This window comes from Cebus imitator, unplaced genomic scaffold, assembly GCF_001604975.1.
Source record: "Cebus imitator isolate Cc_AM_T3 unplaced genomic scaffold, Cebus_imitator-1.0 Scaffold0, whole genome shotgun sequence".
Lineage (NCBI taxonomy): Eukaryota > Metazoa > Chordata > Mammalia > Primates > Cebidae > Cebus > Cebus imitator.
This window is the reverse complement of record NW_016107315.1, coordinates 9,665,552-9,673,460: the sequence shown is the minus strand read 5'-3', so window position 1 is coordinate 9,673,460 and position 7,909 is coordinate 9,665,552. Positions and strand designations below refer to the sequence as shown.

Here is a 7,909-nt window from a genome sequence, read left to right as displayed (position 1 = left end):
GGAGGCTGAGACAGGAGAATTGCCTGAACCCAGGAGGCGGAGGTTGCGGTGAGCCGAGATCGCGCCATTGCACTCCAGCCTGGGTAACAAGAGCGAAACTCCGTCTCAAAAAAAAATAAAATAAGTGTTGAAAGGGCCAAAGTCAACGTAGGCCGGAAAACAAACGTTTAAAAGTTAGCTATATTTACACAACGAAAACCAAAAGGGATACTTAAATGAGACATTTAAAATTCGAGGCTCTCCACTGAGTTGTCCCCCGGCACCAGCTCCAGAAGTCCAGCAGAGCCTCGCTTGCCCCCAGGGCGCCCGGAGCGAGGGACCGTACGGCGCATGCGCGCGTCCTCCAGCACCCGCTTTCCCTTTCCTCCCCAGGATCCAGCGCGTGCTCGGTTGCCCTTCTCCGTTCCCTGCCAGCCTTGGGTCAGGACCCACCACCTGCTGGCCAATCATTTTTCGATTCCTTCCGGCCTAGTTGGAGCGCTAACTCACGCCTCCTAAAGCTTTCAGCCGAGCACGCCGAGAGCCCTCAGGGCGGCCGGTAAGGACGCGGAGAAGCGGGGACCTCGGAGCGCGCCTTCAGCCGAGCACGCCGAGAGCCCTCAGGGCGGCCGGTAAGGACGCGGAGAAGCGGGGACCTCGGTGCGCGCGAGAAAGGTGGAGCCGTCACCAGGGTGCTGACGTCAGCTAGGGGCAGGGCACCACCGAAGGTTGAATCCGCGCCCCGGCTGCGCGCAGGCGCTGTCGGGGGAAGGCCTGGCACGCTGCAGCCCAACGAGGGCGTCACCTGCAGCCCGTCCCCCTGCCCGGGCTTGCCTTGAGCGTTCTGCTGTCGCCGGAGCGCGGGGGCGGGTGGAGCTGTGCGTGCCAGGCTGAGAATTCAGGGTTAGGGGAAGCTAAGAGAGCACTGAGGCTAGGAGCCCGTCAGAGCCTGTCGCCCAGTGGGGCGAGGGCAGGTGGGAACGCCGGGCGGTGCGGCGCGCGCTGGTTGGCCGGCTGGCGCCCCTGTGCGCAGGCGCGCCCGCACAGCCCTGCGGGAGGAGCGACTGTTCTCGCTCCTGGTGTACTGGGTGGGAGGTGGAACAGGTCGGACAAAGCCCTCGCGTCGGACCGGTGCTGGAACTGTAAGGAGTAGGAGGGGAGGGGCTCCGGTGGTGCATTCTTGCTCCTCTCGGGGGGAAGCGGGGTCTGAGGGGAGTGCTCAGAGCCACCTTAGCGCAGCGTGCTAACTTTTGAATTGAGGCAGAGTGCCAGGGGCCGCAGTAACCGCATCGCATCTGTATTTTCACTCGCTTTGAAAATGAGAATGCAGAGACGATTTAGGCTTTATTGTTTGCGAGTTAACGTTTTACCGAGGTCTTTATTTACAGGAAATTGTTACAAACTTAAATCTCATAGCAAGAGATTTAGAAAAGGAAGCCACAGAATCTAGGCTAATTTATCTAATAGTATTTCCTGCTTTTGCTTTTTCTTTGCCTTTTCCCCGTACTCTAAGAAGTACATATTAAACTGGAAAACCATGAAAATTACCGCTTCTATCCCTCCTTGGTATAACAAACTGCTTTCAGAAACCTTACGAGATAGTCATTAAGGGAAGTCACTGTTCAAATGAGAGTGGCATGAGATTAATTTTGTTCAAATAAATTACTTTCAAATAAAAATTGTGCCAAATGGTCAAAGCTCAATCCTGAGAGCTCTGTTTGGCACACACTTTTAGTTATTCTTTCTGTGTTAGTCGAAAGTAATTTAAGCAAAACAAAACCGTTTTGTACTCTTTCATGATTTGGATTTTTTACCGATTTACATATCTTTCCACCAAATTCGGTTTGAAACTGCACAGAAGATTTAATGCCTCACTTAGCACAGATTTTAGGTAAAATTAGAAATTTTCATTTTATGAAAAAAGCTAATATCACTATTAAGTACATTGAAGTAATCATTTACAATGGTTTACATTTACAGTCATTACAAAGTAATCATTACAATGGTGAATAAATTGTATCTTTCCCGGTTTTCTGCCCCCATCCGGGAAGGGCACCATCTCCTTAGAGAAGACCTTCCTGAGCGTCCACCACCCCATTTTAAGTGTAGCATCTGGGAGTTTCTCATATTCCGTGTATGTTTGTATTATTGCATTTACTGCATTGTTTTATAGTTATGAAGTAATACATAGTTTTACACTCCCCCCTCCCTCTAAAAGTCCTTTGAGTGTTAGAATTGTCTTAATATTTTTCTAGTCCCTATGCTTTACGCAGGACCTGGCCCATAAGTGGTAATGAATGGGTGAGTTAAGGACTCAGTGTGCCTCTCAAGTCTGATAGGACAGTGCAACCTCTTTAGTTGTTTTATAGCATTTTCCAAATGGAAGTACAATGGGCTAAGTGCCCTATGGGCAGGAACCGCCTATGTAAGAATTTGCCTGAAGACTAGGAGCCTGCAGTTGATGTTGATGCCCCAGGCTTTCGGAGCTAGTGTCTAAATGAGAGCACCCAACTCTACTCTGAAGCAGTGTGTCTTCAGTCAGCCGATTGTAATTTGATTTTCTGTGTAGCTAGCCCGGAAAGAAGAACATTAGATCTGAATCTTATAGTCATATTAGCAGTTACAATCTCAAAGTAAATTTAAAAGTTGGCTTTCTAGTTATCAGTCAGGCCTTCTGATTTAGCTTTCCCAAGGCCCGCATATTTCTGCCTTGAAGTGATAAAATTGGGTTCTGGACTTACAGGGTTGAAGACTAACCCAAGATCTGGTCTTTATGAAGGGGTAAACAGCCATGCCTGCCAACCTGCTGGACTCTAACATTGTCTTTACTTAGAATTTTAATTTTTAATCTGAAAAATACATAAGGCATGCAGGAAACAACTAATTCAAGCAAAAATTTGAAATCCTCCTTTGATTTTTAGCATAAATTGGGTATCTAAAGATCCAAGTTCGTATTAAATTATTTTTAAAGAATTAAAGGGTAAACATTAACAGATGCCCCAGAATCCTCTGTGGTCATAGAATCAGGATCCCCTAGAAGAGCGGTTCTCAAACTTGAGTTCGCATCAGAATCCCTCCAAATGTGTTAAAACAGATTCCTGAATCCCACCCAGTTTCTGATTCTGCAGAACTAGGGTGGGACCTGATAATTTGCATTTCTCACTCACGCTGTTGCTGCTTTGAGAACCACTGCCCTAAGAGTTGTTTCTTTCTCTCTTTCCTACCGTATCCCTTTCCTGTTTTCTAAAACTGGATCTTGATCTGTCACTTAGTTTTCAGAGCCCATTCTTAAAAAAGAGCTCATAGGACTCCAAAGGAAAACATTGGCTGTTCATTCTTATTCTTAAACAGAACCCGAAAATATATTTTTAATTTTCTCCAATGATTTGTATAGTGATCATCTTAGAGCCATAATTTTGTTGAATGGATCACAGAATTATTAACTGAATATATTTTATGTATATAGGCATTTTCCTCTAGAAATAGGAACTAGCTACCATTGTGGGAGAGGTGAATTGCTGGAAAAAGGAAAAGTCACATTCCCTGTCATTTCTCCTCTGTTGCTCTTGTTTCTCCATGCCCCAGGAACACTGTCTTTAAAAAGTATTAATTCATAAAAAAGGCAATTCCCACAGCACAATATGACTTTACTATACTCACTTTAGGTTTTTATTTTGAAGAGATAAATGCTACTCCATCAAAACTTGTGTTTTTATTTATTAGTAAGTGCTAACTTTGTTTTCAAATAGTAAAAATAAACAATCAGCTATTTTTTAATCCTGATGAATTAAAAGTATTTTTCTAGAGAAAATTTTATGAAATTAGGTTATTCATTTGTACTTTTTGAACTGTATATAGCCTTGGCAAAATTGCCTACTACCTTGTATTTTTTAAGACTTTCAGACATTGACTCCTTATTGATTGTGGTAATTCTGCATTTTTCAACAAAGTTTTTCAGAATTTGTTTTCAGATAAAATGTATTTAACTGAATGTTTAACATGTGATCCGACATTAGGTGGAAAAAAGAATTATGCCATTTTTTTAAATATACTCTGACATAATAATAGTTGTCATTTTTATGAATTTTCTGTTTACCAAATGTGGCTAAATCCCTTATGCATATTATTTCACTTAACCTTCACAAAAATCCTGTGAAAAAGATAGCCCCTACTTTCATAAGTAATGGACCCCCAAAAACATGTACACAAAGTCAGATGTGGGATTCCACAACCAGAGAACTAAAACATCATTATTAGGTTCTAAATTAGATTTCACCTTTTAGAAAAGTCTTATTGAATATTTCTAGCATTTTATCTGTCCAGTGAGCATCAGATACAGACCAAATAGCAATACAGGTATCGTTTTCTCATTTGTATTTAATTTTGTATTCTTTATTACTAGTACTAGAATTGTAACTTTTTAAATAAAGACAAAATTCAGTAAAATATTCACTAATTTAATTGACTAAACTGTACTCCTGTCTAGCAGAGTAGCGTTGTGTTAGCTCAAAGTATTCTCTCAGTTAATGAAAACTTAAAATTCAGAATTAAAAGGCAGTTTGGAATGGGGACAGTATGTTTATATATTTCCAGATGTTTCTGCTGTAATGCCATACTTGCATTTTTGGAAATCCTGATATTCTGCCAAACAATAAGCAAAATAACAGTTTATGGAGAAAAAACACACCACTCAAAACTTAACAAAATTTTATAAGAGCCCTAACAAAAACCATAACCCTAATAAACATACTAGTACAATTAAATCTAGTTTAGACCAGTTTTATCAAAATTAACATTCTAATCTAGGAGTAGCCTGATTTATCAATCACATTTTTTTAAAAAAAGACTTGGAAATCTCTAGCTTTTTTATTTATCCTAGCATATTACCAGATGGTTTGATGAAGTGGAAAATGTAGCTAGACATGAAGCCACTAAATATCATCTTAAACCAGAAGAAAGAACAGCTGGGACATTTTATTTTTTTCCTTAAGGCTTTTACATACCACTAAAGCCTTTTTTTTAATTGTGGAAAGCCCACCTCTGATTACTTCAAATCAGTAATATGTTGGGGGAAATGCATGTATAATATCTTTCCCCTATTGACCAATTGCACATAAGCTAATTCACATTAAAGAAACATTTTGGAGCCAGACACAGTGGCTTGAACTTGTAATCCCACCACTTTGGGAGGCCGAGATGGGTGGATCACCTGAGGTCAGGAGTTTGAGACCAGCCTGGCAAATATGGAGAAACCCCATCTCTGCTAAATACGCAAAAATTAGCTGGGCGTGGTGGCAGGCAACAGTAATCCCAGCTACTCAGGAAGCTGAGGCAGGAGAATCACTTGAACCTGGGAGGCAGAGGTTTCAGTGAGCAGAGATCATGCCACTGTACTACAACATGGGCGACAAGAGCAAGACTGTGTCTCCAAATGAATGAATGAATGAATGGAATGAATATGTATATATGTATGTTTTGGTAGTACAACAGACTTTTCTTAACCATTTGTGTTATTTAAGAGATGAGGAAACAGACTCCAGAAGGTAATGTAACTTGCCCTTGCTCACCCACAGTCACTGAAGATGTCAAGATTTTAATACAGATCTCAAGCTCCCCTAAGCCTCCCTTTCTTAACCATTGTGCAAACTACCTACTTTAAGAGTTACATTAACTTAAAGTGTTTAGATCAGCACAGTCCAATAAAAATAGAATGTAAGCCTCAGATATAATTTGAAATTTTCTAATAGTATATTGCTAAAGACAATTAAAACTAGATGTTTTACCTTTTTATTTTTCGAAACGGAGTCTCGCTTAGCCACGCAGGCTAGAATGCAGTGGCGTATTCTCGGCTCACTGCAGCCTCCACCTATCAGGTTCAAGAACTTCTCCTGCCTCAGCCTCCCAACTAGCTGGGATTACAGGCGTGCACCAACATGTTCAACTAATTTTTTTGTATTTTTAGTAGAGACGGGGTTTCATCATGTTGGCCAGGATGGTCTCAAACTCCTGACCACAAGTGATCTGCCAGCCTCAGCCTTCCAAAATGCTGGGATTACAGGCATGAGCCACTGTGCTCAGCAATGTTTTACTTTTTAAAAAGTAAAATTGAAATTAATAAATTATAATTTCAACACATAACCAATATAAAAAATTATTGCTAGGATACTTTCCATTCTTTGTGCTAAATCTTTTAAATCCAATGGGTACATTAGACTAACCACATTTCAAGTGCTCAGTAGCTACATGTGGCTAGTGGCTGGCTACCATTTTAGACAGGAAAAGGCCTAAATTCTAATTCTATTACTGTACTGTAGTGTAATACTTTTTAGCAAATAGCTGACTCATAAAATAAGCAGGTAGAAAACACCAAATTCTCAACCTGTAATTTTTTTTAATGCTCTCTTTTGAAATCTGGAAACCACGATTTAATGTTTAGATTTGTATTTAACATTTTATTTTTGCTGGGAAAATCTATTGTCACATGTCCAAGCACTAATGTCCTTTATTAGTCATTGCTCAGTAGTAGTTTACTTATACTCTATGATTACAAAGTGAATAGTAGATGAATTAATTTTTCTGGATAACTGAATAACTGAAGACCTAGTACTTTGCAGAAATGTAATTTTATTTTTTATTGTTTTTAATGGAAATGCTTTTTTTTTTTTTAAAGACAGTCTCACTCCATTTCCCAGGCTGGAGTGCTGTGGTGCAATCTCAGCTCACTGCAGCCCCTACCTCCCAGGCTCAAGCAATTCTCATGCTGCTCCCAAGTAGCTGGGGTTATAGGCATGTGTCACCACACCCATCTAATTTTGTATTTTTAGCAGATGGGGTTTTGCCATGTTGTCCAGGCTGGTCTTGAATTCCTGGCCTCAAGTGATCTGCCCATCTTGGCCTCCCAAAGTGCTAGGATTACAGGCATGAGCCACCACACCCAGCCTTAGAAATGTTTCTCAGATATGCTACATAATTCCATTTTACACACAACAGACTTCATCCTCCATGATTAAAAGTTGTTAAGGATACTATCTTAGTCTGTTCAGCTGCTGTGTCAAACTATCATAAATCAGATAGCTTAAAAACAACAGAAACTTATTTCTCGCAGTTCTGGAGTCTGGGAAATCCAACGTCGAGAAGTCTGCAGATTTGTTGTCTTGCTGTAACTTCACATGGTAGGGGGCAAGGCAGCTCTCTGGGGCTTTTTTCATTTTCCTTTTTTGTAATTTGCCTTTTTTTGATAGCTCTGATCAGAGAACAGGACTTTTTATAAGGGCACTAATGACCTTATTACCTCCTAAAGGCCCTACTTCCTTCTTTTTCTTTCTTTCTTTTTTTTTTCTTTTTTTTTTTTTTTTTTTTTTTTTTTTTTTTTTTTCTTTTTTTTTTTTTTTTGAGACACTGGTCTCACTCCCAGGCTGGAGTACAGTGGCACAACTGCAGCTCACTGTAGTCTCTACTTCCCAGAGTCAAGCCATCCTCACCTCAGCTTCCTGAGAGGCTGAGGCTACAAACACACACCACCAGCCAACTACTTTTTTGTTTTTTAGAGACAACGTCTCACTATGTTGCCCAGAGGCTGGTCTTGAACTCCTGGCCTCAAGCAATACACCTGCTGCAGTTTCCTGAATTACGGGGATTGCAAGTGAGAACCATCATATGTAGATGATTTTTTTTTTTTTTTTAAGACGGGGTTTCACCATGTTGGTCAGGTTGGTCTTGAACTCCCGACCTCAGGTGATCCACCCGCCTTGGCCTCCAAAGTGCTTGGATTACAGATGTGAGCCACCACGCCCGGCCTGATTTTTTTTAAAGAATATATTTCGGCCGGGCGCGGTGGCTCACGCCTGTAATCCCAGCACTGTGGGAGGCCGAGGCAGGTGGATCACGAGGTCAAGAGATCGAGACCATCCTGGTCAACATGGTGAAACCC

The 7,909-nt window shown here is 41.3% G+C and overlaps 1 protein-coding gene across 3 annotated transcripts in view; it reads left to right on the top strand.

Moving 5' to 3' along the window:
- Window positions 1–154: 154 nt before the first annotated feature.
- TCAIM (T cell activation inhibitor, mitochondrial) overlaps window positions 155–7,909 on the top strand; it is a 62,142-nt gene continuing 54,387 nt past the window's right edge. For 2 of the 3 annotated variants that reach the window (XM_017522351.1, XM_037733151.1), the window contains exon 1: window positions 750–1,121. The gene's annotated coding sequence lies outside the window, so the exon portion shown is untranslated. Of the gene's footprint in view, window positions 539–749; window positions 1,122–7,909 lie in introns of those variants that run through there. The other variant, XM_017522361.2, reaches the window with a different exon arrangement.